At 39.3% G+C, this 21,683-nt stretch overlaps 1 protein-coding gene across 4 annotated transcripts in view; it reads left to right on the top strand.

Annotated features, from left to right (window-relative positions):
• Positions 1-21,683, top strand: part of LOC133562892 (alpha-mannosidase 2C1-like) — a 121,022-nt gene that overhangs the window by 41,387 nt on the left and 57,952 nt on the right. For 3 of the 4 annotated variants that reach the window (XR_009808932.1, XR_009808935.1, XR_009808934.1), the window contains 4 exons: positions 11,381-11,460; positions 11,528-11,670; positions 11,738-11,830; positions 11,922-12,293. The gene's annotated coding sequence lies outside the window, so the exon portion shown is untranslated. Of the gene's footprint in view, positions 1-11,380; positions 11,461-11,527; positions 11,671-11,737; positions 11,831-11,921; positions 12,294-21,683 lie in introns of those variants that run through there. The other variant, XR_009808933.1, reaches the window with a different exon arrangement.

Genomic DNA, 21,683 nt, shown 5'->3' with positions numbered 1-21,683 from the left:
ATGTGTGATACATGATGTATGATATATGATGTGTGATACATGATGTGTGATACATGATGTGTGATACATGATGTGTGATGTATAATGTGTGATACATGATGTGTGATACATGATGTGTGATATATGATGTATGATATATGATGTGTGATACATGATGTGTGATACATGATGTGTGATGTATAATGTGTGATATATGATGTGTGATACATGATGTGTGATATATGATGTATGATATATGATGTGTGATACATGATGTGTGGTACATGATGTGTGATATATGATGTGTGATACATGATGTGTGATATATGATGTATGATATATGATGTGTGATACATGATGTGTGGTACATGATGTGTGATGTATAATGTGTGATACATGATGTGTGATACATGATGTGTGATATATGATGTGTGATACATGACGTGTGATACATGACGTGTGATATATGATGCGTGATGCATGATGTGTGATGTATGATGTGTGATACATGATGTTTGATACATGACGTGTGATACATGACGTGTGATACATGATGTGTGATGTGTGATATATGATGTGTGATGTATGATGTGTGATATATGATATGTGATACATGATGTGTGATATATGATGTGTGATGTGTGATATATGATGTGTGATATATGATGTGTGATATATGATGTGTGATACATGATGTGTGATATATGATGTGTGATGTGTGATATATGATGTGTGATGTATGATGTGTGATATATGATGTGTGATATATGATGTGTGGTATATGATGTGTGATACATGATGTGTGATATATGATGTGTGATATATGATGTGTGATACATAATGTGTGATAATTGATGTGTGATATATGATGTGTGATACATGATGTGTGATATATGATGTGTGATACATGACGTGTGATACATGACGTGTGATACATGATGTGTGATATATGATGTGTGATATATGATGTGTAATGTATGATGTGTGATATATGATGTGTGATACATGATGTGTGATATATGATGTATGATATATGATGTGTGATACATGATGTGTGATACATGATGTGTGATACATGATGTGTGATACATGATGTGTGATACATGATGTGTGATATATGATGTATGATATATGATGTGTGATACATGATGTGTGATACATGATGTGTGATATATGATGTATGATATATGATGTGTGATACATGATGTGTGATACATGATGTGTGATATATGATGTGTGATACATGATGTGTGATACATGATGTGTGATACATGATGTGTGATATATGATGTATGATATATGATGTGTGATACATGATGTGTGATACATGATGTGTGATATATGATGTGTGATACATGATGTGTGATACATGATGTGTGATATATGATGTCTGATATATGATGTGTGATACATGATGTGTGATACATGATGTGTGATACATGATGTGTGATGTATAATGTGTGATACACGATGTGTGATATATGATGTGTGATACATGATGTGTGATATATGATGTGTGATACATGACGTGTGATACATGACGTGTGATACATGATGTGTGATATATGATGTGTGATATATGATGTGTGATACATGATGTGTGATATATGATGTATGATATATGATGTGTGATACATGATGTGTGATACATGATGTGTGATGTATAATGTGTGATACATGATGTGTGATACATGATGTGTGGTACATGATGTGTGATATATGATGTGTGATACATGACGTGTGATACATGACGTGTGATATATGATGCGTGATGTATGATGTGTGATGTATGATGTGTGATACATGTTTGATACATGACGTGTGATACATGATGTGTGATATATATGAGGTGTGATGTATGATGTGTGATATATGATGTGTGATGTATGATGTGTGATACATGATGTGTGATATATGATGTGTGATGTGTGATATATGATGTGTGATATATGATGTGTGATATATGATGTGTGATACATGATGTGTGATATATGATGTGTGATGTGTGATATGTGATGTGTGATATATGATGTGTGGTATATGATGTGTGATACATGATGTGTGATATATGATGTGTGATATATGATGTGTGATACATAATGTGTGATAATTTATGTGTGATGTATGATGTGTGATATATGATGTGTGATACATGATGTGTGATATATGATGTGTGATACATGACGTGTGATACATGACGTCTGATACATGATGTGTGATATATGATGTGTGATACATGATGTGTGATATATGATGTATCATATACGATGTGTGATACATGATGTGTGATACAATATGTGTGATACATGATGTGTGATACATGATGTGTGATGTATAATGTGTGATACATGATGTGTGATACATGATGTGTGATATGTGATGTATGATATATGATGTGTGATACATGATGTGTGATACATGATGTGTGATACATGATGTGTGATGTATAATGTGTGATACACGATGTGTGATATATGATGTGTGATACATGATGTGTGATATATGATGTATGATATATGATGTGTGATACATGATGTGTGGTACATGATGTGTGATGTATAATGTGTGATACATGATGTGTGATACATGATGTGTGATACATGACGTGTGATACATGACGTGTGATATATGATGTGTGATGTATGATGTGTGATACATGATGTGTGATATATGATGTGTGATATATGATGTGTGATATATGATGTGTGATATATGATGTGTGGTATATGATGTGTGATACATGATGTGTGATATATGATTTGTGATGTGTGATATATGATGTGTGATGTATGATATATGATGTGTGACATATGATGTGTGATACATGATGTTTGATACATGACGTGTGATACATGACGTGTGATACATGATGTGTGATGTGTGATACATGATGTGTGATATATGATGTGTGATACATGATGTTTGATACATGATGTTTGATACATGATGTGTGATACATGATGTGTGATATATGATGTGTGATACATGATGTGTGATACATGACGTGTGATACATGATGTGTGATGTATGTGTGGTATATGATGTGTGATATATGATGTGTAATGTATGATGTGTGATATATGATGTGTGATACATAATGTGTGATAATTGATGTGTGATATATGATGTGTGATACATGATGTTTGATACACGATGTTTGATACATGATGTTTTATACATGATGTGTGATATATGATGTGTGATACATGATGTTTGATACATGATGTGTGTATATGATGTGTGATATATGATCTTGTGGTGCCACCCGTGTCAAAAGAGCCGTTAGAAATACCGGCTCATTATATGTTGTTTGCTTTAACTCAAACATCACTTGCAGCAGTTACAAAATGTATCTTTTAGTAATTCAAACTTGCATATCTCACCAATATGTATGATGTGTGATATATGATGTGTGATACATGATGTGTGATATATGATGTATGATATATGATGTGTGATACATGATGTGTGATACATGATGTGTGATACATGATGTGTGATACATGATGTGTGATATATGATGTATGATATATGATGTGTGATACATGATGTGTGATACATGATGTGTGATATATGATGTATAATATATGATGTGTGATACATGATGTGTGATACATGATGTGTGATATATGATGTGTGATACATGATGTGTGATACATGATGTGTGATACATGATGTGTGATATATGATGTATGATATATGATGTGTGATACATGATGTGTGATACATGATGTGTGATATATGATGTGTGATACATGATGTGTGATACATGATGTGTGATATATGATGTCTGATATATGATGTGTGATACATGATGTGTGATACATGATGTGTGATACATGATGTGTGATGTATAATGTGTGATACACGATGTGTGATATATGATGTGTGATACATGATGTGTGATATATGATGTGTGATACATGACGTGTGATACATGACGTGTGATACATGATGTGTGATGTATGATGTGTGATGTATGATGTGTGATACATGATGTGTGATATATGATGTATGATATATGATGTGTGACACATGATGTGTGATACATGATGTGTGATACATGATGTTTGATACATGACGTGTGATACATGACGTGTGATACATGATGTGTGATGTGTGATATATGATGTGTGATGTATGATGTGTGATATATGATATGTGATACATGATGTGTGATATATGATGTGTGATGTGTGATATATGATGTGTGATATATGATGTGTGATATATGATGTGTGATACATGATGTGTGATATATGATGTGTGATGTGTGATATATGATGTGTGATGTATGATGTGTGATATATGATGTGTGATATATGATGTGTGGTATATGATGTGTGATACATGATGTGTGATATATGATGTGTGATATATGATGTGTGATACATAATGTGTGATAATTGATGTGTGATATATGATGTGTGATACATGATGTGTGATATATGATGTGTGATACATGACGTGTGATACATGACGTGTGATACATGATGTGTGATATATGATGTGTGATATATGATGTGTAATGTATGATGTGTGATATATGATGTGTGATACATGATGTGTGATATATGATGTATGATATATGATGTGTGATACATGATGTGTGATACATGATGTGTGATACATGATGTGTGATACATGATGTGTGATACATGATGTGTGATATATGATGTATGATATATGATGTGTGATACATGATGTGTGATACATGATGTGTGATATATGATGTATGATATATGATGTGTGATACATGATGTGTGATACATGATGTGTGATATATGATGTGTGATACATGATGTGTGATACATGATGTGTGATACATGATGTGTGATATATGATGTATGATATATGATGTGTGATACATGATGTGTGATACATGATGTGTGATATATGATGTGTGATACATGATGTGTGATACATGATGTGTGATATATGATGTCTGATATATGATGTGTGATACATGATGTGTGATACATGATGTGTGATACATGATGTGTGATGTATAATGTGTGATACACGATGTGTGATATATGATGTGTGATACATGATGTGTGATATATGATGTGTGATACATGACGTGTGATACATGACGTGTGATACATGATGTGTGATATATGATGTGTGATATATGATGTGTGATACATGATGTGTGATATATGATGTATGATATATGATGTGTGATACATGATGTGTGATACATGATGTGTGATGTATAATGTGTGATACATGATGTGTGATACATGATGTGTGGTACATGATGTGTGATATATGATGTGTGATACATGACGTGTGATACATGACGTGTGATATATGATGCGTGATGTATGATGTGTGATGTATGATGTGTGATACATGTTTGATACATGACGTGTGATACATGATGTGTGATATATATGAGGTGTGATGTATGATGTGTGATATATGATGTGTGATGTATGATGTGTGATACATGATGTGTGATATATGATGTGTGATGTGTGATATATGATGTGTGATATATGATGTGTGATATATGATGTGTGATACATGATGTGTGATATATGATGTGTGATGTGTGATATGTGATGTGTGATATATGATGTGTGGTATATGATGTGTGATACATGATGTGTGATATATGATGTGTGATATATGATGTGTGATACATAATGTGTGATAATTTATGTGTGATGTATGATGTGTGATATATGATGTGTGATACATGATGTGTGATATATGATGTGTGATACATGACGTGTGATACATGACGTCTGATACATGATGTGTGATATATGATGTGTGATACATGATGTGTGATATATGATGTATCATATACGATGTGTGATACATGATGTGTGATACAATATGTGTGATACATGATGTGTGATACATGATGTGTGATGTATAATGTGTGATACATGATGTGTGATACATGATGTGTGATATGTGATGTATGATATATGATGTGTGATACATGATGTGTGATACATGATGTGTGATACATGATGTGTGATGTATAATGTGTGATACACGATGTGTGATATATGATGTGTGATACATGATGTGTGATATATGATGTATGATATATGATGTGTGATACATGATGTGTGGTACATGATGTGTGATGTATAATGTGTGATACATGATGTGTGATACATGATGTGTGATACATGACGTGTGATACATGACGTGTGATATATGATGTGTGATGTATGATGTGTGATACATGATGTGTGATATATGATGTGTGATATATGATGTGTGATATATGATGTGTGATATATGATGTGTGGTATATGATGTGTGATACATGATGTGTGATATATGATTTGTGATGTGTGATATATGATGTGTGATGTATGATATATGATGTGTGACATATGATGTGTGATACATGATGTTTGATACATGACGTGTGATACATGACGTGTGATACATGATGTGTGATGTGTGATACATGATGTGTGATATATGATGTGTGATACATGATGTTTGATACATGATGTTTGATACATGATGTGTGATACATGATGTGTGATATATGATGTGTGATACATGATGTGTGATACATGACGTGTGATACATGATGTGTGATGTATGTGTGGTATATGATGTGTGATATATGATGTGTAATGTATGATGTGTGATATATGATGTGTGATACATAATGTGTGATAATTGATGTGTGATATATGATGTGTGATACATGATGTTTGATACACGATGTTTGATACATGATGTTTTATACATGATGTGTGATATATGATGTGTGATACATGATGTTTGATACATGATGTGTGTATATGATGTGTGATATATGATCTTGTGGTGCCACCCGTGTCAAAAGAGCCGTTAGAAATACCGGCTCATTATATGTTGTTTGCTTTAACTCAAACATCACTTGCAGCAGTTACAAAATGTATCTTTTAGTAATTCAAACTTGCATATCTCACCAATATGTATGATGTGTGATATATGATGTGTGATACATGATGTGTGATATATGATGTATGATATATGATGTGTGATACATGATGTGTGATACATGATGTGTGATACATGATGTGTGATACATGATGTGTGATATATGATGTATGATATATGATGTGTGATACATGATGTGTGATACATGATGTGTGATATATGATGTATAATATATGATGTGTGATACATGATGTGTGATACATGATGTGTGATATATGATGTGTGATACATGATGTGTGATACATGATGTGTGATACATGATGTGTGATATATGATGTATGATATATGATGTGTGATACATGATGTGTGATACATGATGTGTGATATATGATGTGTGATACATGATGTGTGATACATGATGTGTGATATATGATGTCTGATATATGATGTGTGATACATGATGTGTGATACATGATGTGTGATACATGATGTGTGATGTATAATGTGTGATACACGATGTGTGATATATGATGTGTGATACATGATGTGTGATATATGATGTGTGATACATGACGTGTGATACATGACGTGTGATACATGATGTGTGATGTATGATGTGTGATGTATGATGTGTGATACATGATGTGTGATATATGATGTATGATATATGATGTGTGACACATGATGTGTGATACATGATGTGTGATGTATAATGTGTGATACATGATGTGTGATACATGATGTGTGGTACATGATGTGTGATATATGATGTGTGATACATGACGTGTGATACATGACATGTGATATATGATGCGTGATGTATGATGTGTGATGTATGATGTGTGATACATGATGTTTGATACATGACGTGTGATACATGACGTGTGATACATGATGTGTGATGTGTGATATATGATGTGTGATGTATGATGTGTGATATATGATGTGTGATGTATGATGTGTGATACATGATGTGTGATATATGATGTGTGATGTGTGATATATGATGTGTGATATATGATGTGTGATATATGATGTGTGATACATGATGTGTGATATATGATGTGTGATGTGTGATATGTGATGTGTGATATATGATGTGTGGTATATGATATGTGATACATGATGTGTGATATATGATGTGTGATATATGATGTGTGATACATAATGTGTGATAATTGATGTGTGATATATGATGTGTGATATATGATGTGTGATACATGATGTGTGATATATGATGTGTGATACATGACGTGTGATACATGACGTCTGATACATGATGTGTGATATATGATGTGTGATACATGATGTGTGATATATGATGTATCATATATGATGTGTGATACATGATGTGTGATACATGATGTGTGATACATGATGTGTGATGTATAATGTGTGATACATGATGTGTGATACATGATGTGTGATATGTGATGTATGATATATGATGTCTGATACATGATGTGTGATACATGATGTGTGATACATAATGTGTGATAATTGATGTGTGATATATGATGTGTGATACATGATGTTTGATACATGATGTTTGATACATGATGTTTGATACATGATGTGTGATATATGATGTGTGATACATGATGTTTGATACATGATGTGTGTATATGATGTGTGATATATGATCTTGTGGTGCCACCCGTGTCAAAAGAGCCGTTAGAAATACCGGCTCATTATATGTTGTTTGCTTTAACTCAAACATCACTTGCAGCAGTTACAAAATGTATCTTTTAGTAATTCAAACTTGCATATCTCACCAATATGTATGATGTGTGATATATGATGTGTGATACATGATGTGTGATATATGATGTATGATATATGATGTGTGATACATGATGTGTGATACATGATGTGTGATACATGATGTGTGATATATGATGTATGATATATGATGTGTGATACATGATGTGTGATACATGATGTGTGATATATGATGTATGATATATGATGTGTGATACATGATGTGTGATACATGATGTGTGATATATGATGTGTGATACATGATGTGTGATACATGATGTGTGATACATGATGTGTGATATATGATGTATGATATATGATGTGTGATACATGATGTGTGATACATGATGTGTGATATATGATGTGTGATACATGATGTGTGATACATGATGTGTGATATATGATGTCTGATATATGATGTGTGATACATGATGTGTGATACATGATGTGTGATACATGATGTGTGATGTATAATGTGTGATACACGATGTGTGATATATGATGTGTGATACATGATGTGTGATATATGATGTGTGATACATGACGTGTGATACATGACGTGTGATACATAATGTGTGATGTATGATGTGTGATATATGATGTGTGATACATGATGTGTGATATATGATGTATGATATATGATGTGTGATACATGATGTGTGATACATGATGTGTGATGTATAATGTGTGATACATGATGTGTGATACATGATGTGTGGTACATGATGTGTGATATATGATGTGTGATACATGACGTGTGATACATGACGTGTGATATATGATGCGTGATGTATGATGTGTGATGAATGATGTGTGATACATGATGTTTGATACATGACGTGTGATACATGACGTGTGATACATGATGTGTGATGTGTGATATATGATGTGTGATGTATGATGTGTGATACATGATGTGTGATGTATGATGTGTGATACATGATGTGTGATATATGATGTGTGATGTGTGATATATGATGTGTGATATATGATGTGTGATATATGATGTGTGATACATGATGTGTGATATATGATGTGTGATGTGTGATATGTGATGTGTGATATATGATGTGTGGTATATGATGTGTGATACATGATGTGTGATATATGATGTGTGATATATGATGTGTGATACATAATGTGTGATAATTGATGTGTGATATATGATGTGTGATATATGATGTGTGATACATGATGTGTGATATATGATGTGTGATACATGACGTGTGATACATGACGTCTGATACATGATGTGTGATATATGATGTGTGATACATGATGTGTGATATATGATGTATCATATATGATGTGTGATACATGATGTGTGATACATGATGTGTGATACATGATGTGTGATACATGATGTGTGATGTATAATGTGTGATACATGATGTGTGATACATGATGTGTGATATGTGATGTATGATATATGATGTGTGATACATGATGTGTGATACATGATGTGTGATACATGATGTGTGATGTATAATGTGTGATACACGATGTGTGATATATGATGTGTGATACATGATGTGTGATATATGATGTATGATATATGATGTGTGATACATGATGTGTGGTACATGATGTGTGATGTATAATGTGTGATACATGATGTGTGATACATGATGTGTGATACATGACGTGTGATACATGACGTGTGATATATGATGTGTGATGTATGATGTGTGATACATGATGTGTGATATATGATGTGTGATATATGATGTGTGATATATGATGTGTGATATATGATGTGTGGTATATGATGTGTGATACATGATGTGTGATATATGATTTGTGATGTGTGATATATGATGTGTGATGTATGATATATGATGTGTGATATATGATGTGTGATACATGATGTTCTATACATGACGTGTGATACATGACGTGTGATACATGATGTGTGATGTGTGATACATGATGTGTGATATATGATGTGTGATACATGATGTTTGATACATGATGTTTGATACATGATGTGTGATACATGTGTGATATATGATGTGTGATACATGGTGTGATACATGACGTGTGATACATGATGTGTGATGTATGTGTGGTATATGATGTGTGATATATGATGTGTAATGTATGATGTGTGATATATGATGTGTGATACATAATGTGTGATAATTGATGTGTGATATATGATGTGTGATACATGATGTTTGATACATGATGTTTGATACATGATGTTTGATACATGATGTGTGATATATGATGTGTGATACATGATGTTTGATACATGATGTGTGTATATGATGTGTGATATATGATCTTGTGGTGCCACCCGTGTCAAAAGAGCCGTTAGAAATACCGGCTCATTATATGTTGTTTGCTTTAACTCAAACATCACTTGCAGCAGTTACAAAATGTATCTTTTAGTAATTCAAACTTGCATATCTCACCAATATTTACTCTGTTGGTGGAAATTATTCCGAAATATTTTTACAATTTTAATTTGCATTGTATACATTACATTGGGTGGTACCTGTTGTGCCTTCCCTGAGTCTTCCTCTCAGGTAATAAAACACACATGTCAATCCCAAGTTCTTTTGGATGACACATATGTTGAGTAAAAAGACTCCAGAGACAGAATAGTACAATACCAAGTTTTACTGAAGCTTCAGGAGACCAGCCCTTACAGTGCGACAATAGCATCAGCAAGAAGAGGTCTAAATCAATTAAAAGATCCGTTCATTTGAATACTTCTTTATCTCAGGTTGAGGGCGCCAAAGGCTCCAGATTCCAACGCTGATATGGGATCTCATCACTTCACCTATGCAATCATGCCACACGCAGGTTAGTCCCACTTTAGGTTGTATTTACCACGTTTGAATGTTCACTTTTATCCTATTTTGTATTGCAGGGACCTTACAAGATGCCGGAGTCATCCAATGTGCGTACAACCTCAATTACCCTTTAAGGTTAACCCCGTGCTCCTCTGACATGGCGCTCTGGAGCGCCTTTTCCATTAGCCCTGCAGCTGTCATCCTAGAGACTGTTAAACAGGTATCACACCGACCATAACCTTGACCTATGTTGAATAAGTATGCTCAGCCTGCATTTACAACAACAGGCAGGGAGCCCTCCTTGTCAGAATGTACGAGGCTTACGGCGGAGGTGTGACTGCAACCCTCCACACAACTCTTCCAATCAAGGAGGCCTGGCAGTAAGTAGCATTTCTGCAATGTCACATTTTATACAGAATATCATTAAATAAAACGTATGTGTGTTGACTACAATATACTATTTCCTTTCAGTTGTGATCTTTTAGAGCAAACAGACACTACTCAGCCAGCATGTGACTCTGCAGATGGGATCATTCTCCACTTCACTCCATTCCAAGTTAGATCGCTGCTGCTTATATTTTAAACAGCAAGTCATCAGACACAGAGTGGAACCTCTTAAGGTATTTTTAGGGAAAGTTTGCCTTAAGTTGCACAAATTGTCCTCAAGTGACATCATTTAATTCAAATGTACATGTGGGTTTTTTTGTGATGTCACAATAGAAGATTGGTAACACGTTGGTGTCCTGGCTGCTCAGTACAAAATTGCTAATAATGAAGGAACAACTCAGGAAAATACAGTGGGGCAAAAAAGTATTTATTCAGCCAGCGATTGTGCAAGTTCTCCCACTTAAAATGATGACAGAGGTCTGTAATTTTCATCATAGGTACACTTCAACTGTGAGTGACAGAATGTGAAAAAAAATCCAGGAATTCACATTGTAGGAATTTTAAATAATTTATTTGTAAATTATGGTGGAAAATAAGTATTTGGTCAACCATTCAAAGCTCTCACTGATGGAAGGAGGTTTTGGCTCAAAATCTCACGATACATGGCCCCATTCATTGTCCTGTCCCCTTAGCAGAAAAACAGCCCCAAAGCATGATGTTTCCACCCCCATGCTTCACAGTAGGTGTGGTGTTCTTGGGATCAACTCAGTATTCTTCTTCCTCCAAACATGATGAGTTGAGTTTGTACCAAAAAGTTCTATTTTGGTTTCATCTGACCACATGACATTCTCCCAATCCTCTGCTGTATCATCCATGTATCCATTTTGTTATAAACTCAACTCGTCGTATTTGGAGGAAGAATACTAAGTTGCATCCCAAGAACACCATACCTACTGTGAAGCATGGGGGTGGAAACATCATGCTTTGGAACTGTTTTTCTTCTAAGGGGACAGGACGATTGATCCGTGTTAAGGAAAGAATGAATGGGGCCATGTATCGTGAGATTTTGAGCCAAAACCTCCTTCCATCAGTGAGAGCTTTGAATGGTTGACCAAATACTTATTTTCTACCATAATTTACAAATAAATTCTTTAAAATTCCTACAATGTGAATTCCTGGATTTTTTTTCCCACATTCTGTCTCTCACAGTTGAAGTGTACCTATGATGAAAATGACAGACCTCTGTCATCATTTTAAGTGGGAGAACTTGCACAATCGCTGGCTGACCAAATACTTTTTTGCCCCACTGTATGTATACATTTTACAGGACTCTCATCGTCTGCCTCAGAGACCCAAGTAGTTGTTAGTGTATTATGCAAATGAGCCATGTTAGTCATTGTAAGAGCCAGATCATGTGTGTATGTCACGTGGTGTTTGTGGATGTGTACACAAGGAACAGAAGCATGTGTCACGTGACATAGGTGGCCGTCACCATAAAGAAGCTTTTTTTACCTGTACTCAAGAGGGAGAGAGGAAAGAGTAGAGCTCGGTAGCCATCATTTCTGTTGACGGCTTGATTAGACGCATTGTCAAGCTTATATTTTTTGCCATGTGTGTACAAAATAATCCTAGGCCATACTTTATTCATCAGACGCAGCCCAGGTGTGCAATATGGTGCTACACATTTACCATCATCTTCTAAATGTCAGTGAAGTGTGTTTCTGGTCTTGCCGTCTCCTCCTGGGCTGAAGGATGACGCGGCTGTGTAGTTGGGTCAAAAGAGACGTCAGAGACACTTTGCTGGGGCGCTATATGAAACAGACACTCAATGGCGGCGCGCATGGACGCGACGTTTCAGGCTCTCCCCTTAGGTGCATTGTTTTTATTGTTTTTATATAGTTTATTACTAGCCCAGTCAGTAACTTGCTGGGCGAAGGTTATGTACAGCCGAAACGATTTGTTGGAGATTGGATTGCGGTCTGAGCAGACTATTTCGGTGGATTTTACAAGCCGACACAACATCCCAGAGGAGTTAGCACGTAGCCCTGGAGCTCCATGGCTACTGTGCCCGGCGAGGAGGAGGCGGAGGCGAAGACGCCGTGGCCGAAGGGGCGGCGTGTTAGCCAGACTAAAAATGAACCCAAACAGACCACCGATACCAAGTCTATTCCTGGCTAATGCGAGGTCGCTCGCTCCTCATGGTGAAGAGGACAAGATGGACGAGGTGAGGCTCCGTGTAGCACAAAACACTGTGATGGACAGCTGCGCCCTATTGTTTACGGAAACCTGGCTAACGTCCTCAATACCCGACGCTAGCATGGAGCTAACCGGTCACACATCACACAGACAGGACAGAAACGCAGTGTCTTCCGGCAAGCGGCGTGGGGGTGGACTGCTAACCTACCTAAACAACAAGTGGACTTCTGATTCAAAGGTAGTTAACAGCCACTGTTCCCAAGATCTGGAATATTTTACAGTTAAATGCCGACCCTTCCATCTAGCCAGGGAGCACTCTGCTGTCCTGATCACAAACGTGTATATAGCTCCCGATGCTAACGCTAGCACGGCGCTAGCTCTGTTGCACGATACAATCAGTGCACAACAGAACAAATATCCCGACGGCATCCACATCATAGCGGGGGACTTTAATCATGTCGACCTGAAAAAAGTGCTCCCCAAACTTCACCAGCATGTGAAGTGTGCTACGAGGGGAGCTAACACACTGGACAAAGTCTATTCCAACATAAAAAAAGGATATAGAGCCAAACAACTTCCCCAATCAGGCAAGTCTGACCACATGTCCCTGCTCCTTTTGCCAGCTTACACACCAATAAGAAAAAGTGCTCCTATCACAACCAAAACGGTCAAAACATGGCCAGAGGAAGCCATGGAACAGCTGCAGGACTGCTTTGATACAACAGACTGGTCAGTTTTTGAAATCCCAGACTTGGAGCAGTACACAGAAGCAGTCCTGGGGTACATCAAACACTGCTTAGACACTGTCACAGTGGACAAGCGCATCCGAGTCTACCCCAACAGGAGGCCCTGGATGACAAAAACAGTCCAGGGCTTACTCAAAGAGAGAGACAGTGCCTTCAAAGGGCAGGACCAGGCACTCTACAGTGCTGCCAGAGCCAATCTGAAGAGAGGTATCAGAGAGGCAAAAGCCGAACATAGGAGGAAAATGGAAGCCCACCTGCAGAGCACCAACACCAAGGAGGTATGGAAAGGAATAAAAGACATGACCAACTTCAGACCCAGTAACCCTTCGGCTGACGGCGACGCCTCTCGAGCGGGGGAGTTAAACAGCTTCTTCGCCCGATTCGAGAGAAAAACACCTGCAGCCGTCACAACAGTTCCACCCAATACCCACAGCAGCTGCACCATCATACTGGACGAGCATGAGGTAAGACGCACACTGAGGGCAGTGAACCCGAGGAAGGCTACGAGCCCAGATGGATTCCCGGGACAGGTACTAAGAGACTGTGCAGACCAGCTGGCCGGAGTATTTACGAAGATCTTCACCCAGTCCCTCTCCCAGGCCGTCATCCCATCATGCCTGAAGACTTCCACAATAATCCCGGTGCCGAAGAAGAACTCTGTCAGATGTCTGAATGACTACCGTCCTGTTGCACTTACACCTATAGCTATGAAGTGCTTCGAGAAGCTGGTACGGACCCATATCACCTCAGTCCTCCCTCCCGAGCTCGACCCACACCAGTTTGCCTACAGAGCCAACAGGTCCACAGAGGACGCCATCGCCACAGCCCTACACTCCTCCCTGGGAGTGCAATCCATCCCATCCATCCATTTTCTATCGCTTATTCCCTCCATTTAACATATTTGTCTTAATGATGTATGCAGAATATATGTTGATTATCAGAATGCCCACAATACTGGGAGGAGAAAATGCAAATACAAATCACTCAACATGAACAGTGAGATTTATCAATGCTGAAACTGTCCTGCAGGCAGTATCGTGCCTCTTAAAAAGTCTGAAATCTGCGTGCAAACTGGCATAGTTGCACACAGGGCTGTGAGAAAGGAGGCGATCACGCTGCAAAGACAACTGAACAGAGAAGCCTTTGTTCTACGTGTGCATGTCATATTTGGACTGTTAGAAATAAAAAGAAGAAGATATATATTCAGCAATATCATTTTATAGCTGCTGGACAACTTAAAGGGCCGATTAAACCCATCCATCCATCCATCCATCTTCTTCCGCTTATCCGAGGTCGGGTCGCGGGGGCAACAGCCTAAGCAGGGAAACCCAGACTTCCCTCTCCCCAGCCACTTCGTCCAGCTCTTCCCGGGGGATCCCAAGGCGTTCCCAGGCCAGCCGGGAGACATAGTCTTCCCAACGTGTCCTGGGTCTTCCCCGTGGCCTCCTACCGGTTGGACGTGCCCTAAACACCTCCCTAGGGTGGCATCCTGACCAGATGCCCGAACCACCTCATCTGGCTCCTCTCGATGTGGCTTTACTTTGAGTTCCTCCCGGATGACAGAGCTTCTCACCCTATCTCTAAGGGAGAGACCCGCCACACGGCGGAGGAAACTCATTTCGGCCGCTTGTACCCGTGATCTTATCCTTTCGGTCATGACCCAAAGCTCATGACCATAGGTGAGGATGGGAACGTAGATCGACCGGTAAATTGAGAGCTTTGCCTTCCGGCTCAGCTCCTTCTTCACCACAACGGATCGGTACAACGAAATGGATAGTCGCATCGCAAATAGCGAAAATCAAGCACTTTAAAAGCTTTTGTTTAGGGATATTCGGGGACCGGTAAAATTTTGAAAAAAACTTCAAAAAATACAACAAGCCGCTGGGAACTGATTTTTATTGTTTTTAACCCTTTTGAAATTGTGATGTTCCCCTGGAATAAACACACGCTGACAAATAGCTCTGTGCCTGCCTACTTTGTGGGTTATAGATCAACCTATGGATAACAGAGACATATATAATAGTCTTCTTTTCAGGTGAGAGAGGAAGCTAAAGGCAGCGCCTTCAAGGAGCGCCCCAAATATTGTTGTCCGGGTGGAAATCGGGAGAAATTCGGGAGAATGGTTGCCCCGGGAGATTTACGGGAGGGGCACTGAAATCAGGGAGTCTCACGGCACCCGAGGGTCTTGTGAGATGACGCTGGCTGCTGCCAGTTCATTATTATGAAAAAATGACAGAGAGGAAGGCGAGTATCACTTTTTGTGGATTATAGCTCGGCATTTAACACCATTATTCCTGATAGACTGGTGTCCAAACTGTCAGACCTGGGTCTCTCGAACTCCATCTGCATGTGGATTAAGGACTTCTTATCCAACCGCCCCCAGAGGGTGCAGTTGGGTCGCCACATGTCATCAAGCCTGCACCTCAGTACCGGCTCTCCACAAGGCTGCGTGCTGAGCCCCCTTCTCTACTCCATCTACACATACGACTGCACACCTGCCCACTCCAGCAACTCCATCATCAAACTTGCGGATGACACCACCGTAGTGGGGCTCATCTCGGAGGGAGACGAGGCTGCATATCGGGATGAGGTGGAGAAGCTGTCGGATTGGTGCAAAGTCAACAACCTGGCCCTGAACACCTCCAAGACCAAGGAGCTGGTCATAGACTTCAGGAGGAAAAAAACGGACATCCTGCCCCTGATCATCAGTGGTGACTGTGTGGAGAAGGTCTCCGACTTCCGCTCCCTGGGAGTCCACCTGGCCAACGACCTATCCTGGAGCACCAACACCACGGCTACCATCAAGAAGGCACACCAGAGACTGCACTTCCTGAGAATACTCAGGAACAACCACCTCTCACAGGAACTGCTGGTGTCCTTCTACCGGGGCTCCATTGAGAACATCCTGACCTACTGCATCTGCGTGTGGTTCAGCAGCTGCACGGCCGCAGAGAGAACGGCGCTCCAGAGAGTCATAAAGACCGCCCAGAAGATCATCGGATGCCCCCTCCCCTCCCTGGCTGACCTGTACAGCTCCCGCTGTCTCAGGAAAGCACAGAGCATCCTGAAAGACCCACAGCCACCTGGAACTGCTACCCTCAGGCAGACGCTACAGGGTGCTAAAAGCGAGCACCAATAGACTAAAAAATAGCTTTTACCCAAGAGCCATATTAGCACTAAACAGGCACTGAGTGTCCATATGTCCATCATGTCCTCATGTGTAATGTTTAAATGTTTTTCTATTTTTTTGGACTACAATGTGAAATAATGTTTTATGTATGTATACATAGATACATCTGTCATCTCTATCTTTTTTTTTTTATTTATTTTTTTTTTATTTATTTATTTTTTTAAATTTATACTACCATATTGTATATGCACCTTAGGAGGAGCTGCTCCAATTTCGTTGTTCTTTGAACCTGTTCATTGCAATAATGACAATAAAAACTCTATTCTATTCTATAGCTCGGTTGGTAGAGTGACTGTTTCAGCAACCTCAGGGTTCCGGGTTCGATCCCCGCTTCTGCCAACCTAGTCACTGCTGTTGTGTCCTCGGGCAAGACACTTTACCCACCTGCACCCAGTGCCACCCACACTGGTTTCAAAATGTAACTTAGATATCGGGCTACACAATGTAAAGCGCTTCGAGTCACAAGAGAAAAGCTCTATATAAATATAATTAACTTCACATTAAATCAAATAATTTACTCTATTGTGATTGAAAAGTATGCCAAGAATAAACTTGTAAAATGTTTATTAAAAATATGTATCATGGAATAAAAACAGTATTTTCCAATAGATGTCCTTTACTTGACATTCTGTCTTGTCAGTCTCCCGCTACGTGTCTTGAAGCCTGCAAAAAAAAGTAAGTTTACCACACTTACAGTATAATCTACGAAAGGTTTATGTGTATCAAAACACATGCAAACTTGTTAGCACACGCAAAGCTGATCTAAATATTTGTCGATTAATGAGCAAAATAAGGAGTGCAATCCATCCCATCCATCCATTTTCTATCGCTTATTCCCTCCATTTAACATATTTGTCTTAATGATGTATGCAGAATATATGTTGATTATCAGAATGCCCACAATACTGGGAGGAGAAAATGCAAATACAAATCACTCAACATGAACAGTGAGATTTATCAATGCTGAAACTGTCCTGCAGGCAGTATCGTGCCTCTTAAAAAGTCTGAAATCTGCGTGCAAACTGGCATAGTTGCACACAGGGCTGTGAGAAAGGAGGCGATCACGCTGCAAAGACAACTGAACAGAGAAGCCTTTGTTCTACGTGTGCATGTCATATTTGGACTGTTAGAAATAAAAAGAAGAAGATATATATTCAGCAATATCATTTTATAGCTGCTGGACAACTTAAAGGGCCGATTAAACCCATCCATCCATCCATCCATCTTCTTCCGCTTATCCGAGGTCGGGTCGCGGGGGCAACAGCCTAAGCAGGGAAACCCAGACTTCCCTCTCCCCAGCCACTTCGTCCAGCTCTTCCCGGGGGATCCCAAGGCGTTCCCAGGCCAGCCGGGAGACATAGTCTTCCCAACGTGTCCTGGGTCTTCCCCGTGGCCTCCTACCGGTTGGACGTGCCCTAAACACCTCCCTAGGGTGGCATCCTGACCAGATGCCCGAACCACCTCATCTGGCTCCTCTCGATGTGGCTTTACTTTGAGTTCCTCCCGGATGACAGAGCTTCTCACCCTATCTCTAAGGGAGAGACCCGCCACACGGCGGAGGAAACTCATTTCGGCCGCTTGTACCCGTGATCTTATCCTTTCGGTCATGACCCAAAGCTCATGACCATAGGTGAGGATGGGAACGTAGATCGACCGGTAAATTGAGAGCTTTGCCTTCCGGCTCAGCTCCTTCTTCACCACAACGGATCGGTACAACGAAATGGATAGTCGCATCGCAAATAGCGAAAATCAAGCACTTTAAAAGCTTTTGTTTAGGGATATTCGGGGACCGGTAAAATTTTGAAAAAAACTTCAAAAAATACAACAAGCCGCTGGGAACTGATTTTTATTGTTTTTAACCCTTTTGAAATTGTGATGTTCCCCTGGAATAAACACACGCTGACAAATAGCTCTGTGCCTGCCTACTTTGTGGGTTATAGATCAACCTATGGATAACAGAGACATATATAATAGTCTTCTTTTCAGGTGAGAGAGGAAGCTAAAGGCAGCGCCTTCAAGGAGCGCCCCAAATATTGTTGTCCGGGTGGAAATCGGGAGAAATTCGGGAGAATGGTTGCCCCGGGAGATTTACGGGAGGGGCACTGAAATCAGGGAGTCTCACGGCACCCGAGGGTCTTGTGAGATGACGCTGGCTGCTGCCAGTTCATTATTATGAAAAAATGACAGAGAGGAAGGCGAGTATCACTTTTTATTTCAACAGACTTTTGCGCCGTTCCTTCCATCAAAACTCTAAAGGCCGACTGCACATTTCCTATCTTCACAATAAAAGCCCTGCTTCATGCTGCCTGCGCTAACAAAATAAGAGTCTCTTGTGCACGCCAGTTTTCCGAGACTCTGTATTTAGTTAGCGCAGGCAGCATGAAGCAGGGCTTTTATTGTGAAGATAGGAAATGTGCAGTCGGCCTTTAGAGTTTTGACGGAAGGGACGACGCGAGAGTCTGTTGAAATAAAAAGTGTTTCTCGCCTTCTTCTCGGTCATATTTTCATAATAATGATCTTGCAGCAGCCAGCGTCATCTCACAAGACCCTCCGGTACCGTGAATGTCATTTAAGTGACGTCTTGGTGAAGATTGATGATCACTAATTTTTAGGTCTATTTTTTTTAAAAGCCTGGCTGGAGATCGACTGACACACCCCCCGCGGTCGACTGGTAGCTCGCGATCGACGTAATGGGCACCCCTGTTTTAGATTATATGACAGGAGTTTTACCTCAATGAAAATTATTTATATAGTACATTTCAAAAACAATAAAAGTGCTGCCCAGGAGTTCAACACACATTTAGAAGCAGGATAAAGTAAGGAGAGTCAATTGTAAAAAAACATTGAACTAAAAATAAGAATAAATACATAAAGGAAATGCAATGGACTAAAATAACAGAACTCTTATGCTGATTTAATAAAAGTCAAGGATAAAAAAGTTTTGCTTTTTAAGATGGAGCCAACTAAATAGCAAGAGGGATATCCTGGAGCCACAATAGATTGATTGATTGATTGATTGATTAAAACTTGTATTAGTAGATTGCACAGTACAGTACATATTCCGTACAATTGACCACTAAATGGTAAACCCCGAATAAGTTTTTCAACTTGTTTAAGTCGGGGTCCACGTTAATCAATTCATGGTAACAGATCCCCCTGAGTTTTAATTTTGTGTTTGGGACAACAAGAAGAAATTGATCAGCTGACCTCAGAAACCTGGGTCCATGTTTTATCTTCTTCATAGAGGTCTTCGAGCTGCTCTTTGTCTGATCCCTCACCTAGAACCTGTTTGCCTTGGGAGACCCTACCAGGGGGATCAAGCCCCCGGACAACATAGCTCCTAGGATCATTGGGACACGCAAACTCCTCTAACACGATAAGGTGGCAGCTCAGAGAGGAGTAGGAGTAGGAGTCTGGTTCACGAGTGAGGGAAGAGTGGATCGTGAGATCGACAGGCGGATCTGTGCGGCGTCTTCAGTAATGCGGACGTTGTACCGATCCGTTGTGGTGAAGAAGGAGCTGAGCCGGAAGGCAAAGCTCTCAATTTACCGGTTGATCTACGTTCCCATCCTCACCTATGGTCATGAGCTTTGGGTCATGACCGAAAGGATAAGATCACGGGTACAAGCGGCCCAAATGAGTTTCCTCCGCCGTGTGGTGGGTCTCTCCCTTAGAGATAGGGTGAGAAGCTCTGCCATCCGGGAGGAACTCAAC

Source organism: Nerophis ophidion, linkage group LG12 (assembly GCF_033978795.1).
Source record: "Nerophis ophidion isolate RoL-2023_Sa linkage group LG12, RoL_Noph_v1.0, whole genome shotgun sequence".
NCBI lineage: Eukaryota > Metazoa > Chordata > Actinopteri > Syngnathiformes > Syngnathidae > Nerophis > Nerophis ophidion.
The sequence above is the reverse complement of the archived record's forward strand: the minus strand, read 5'-3'. Positions and strand labels throughout refer to the sequence as shown.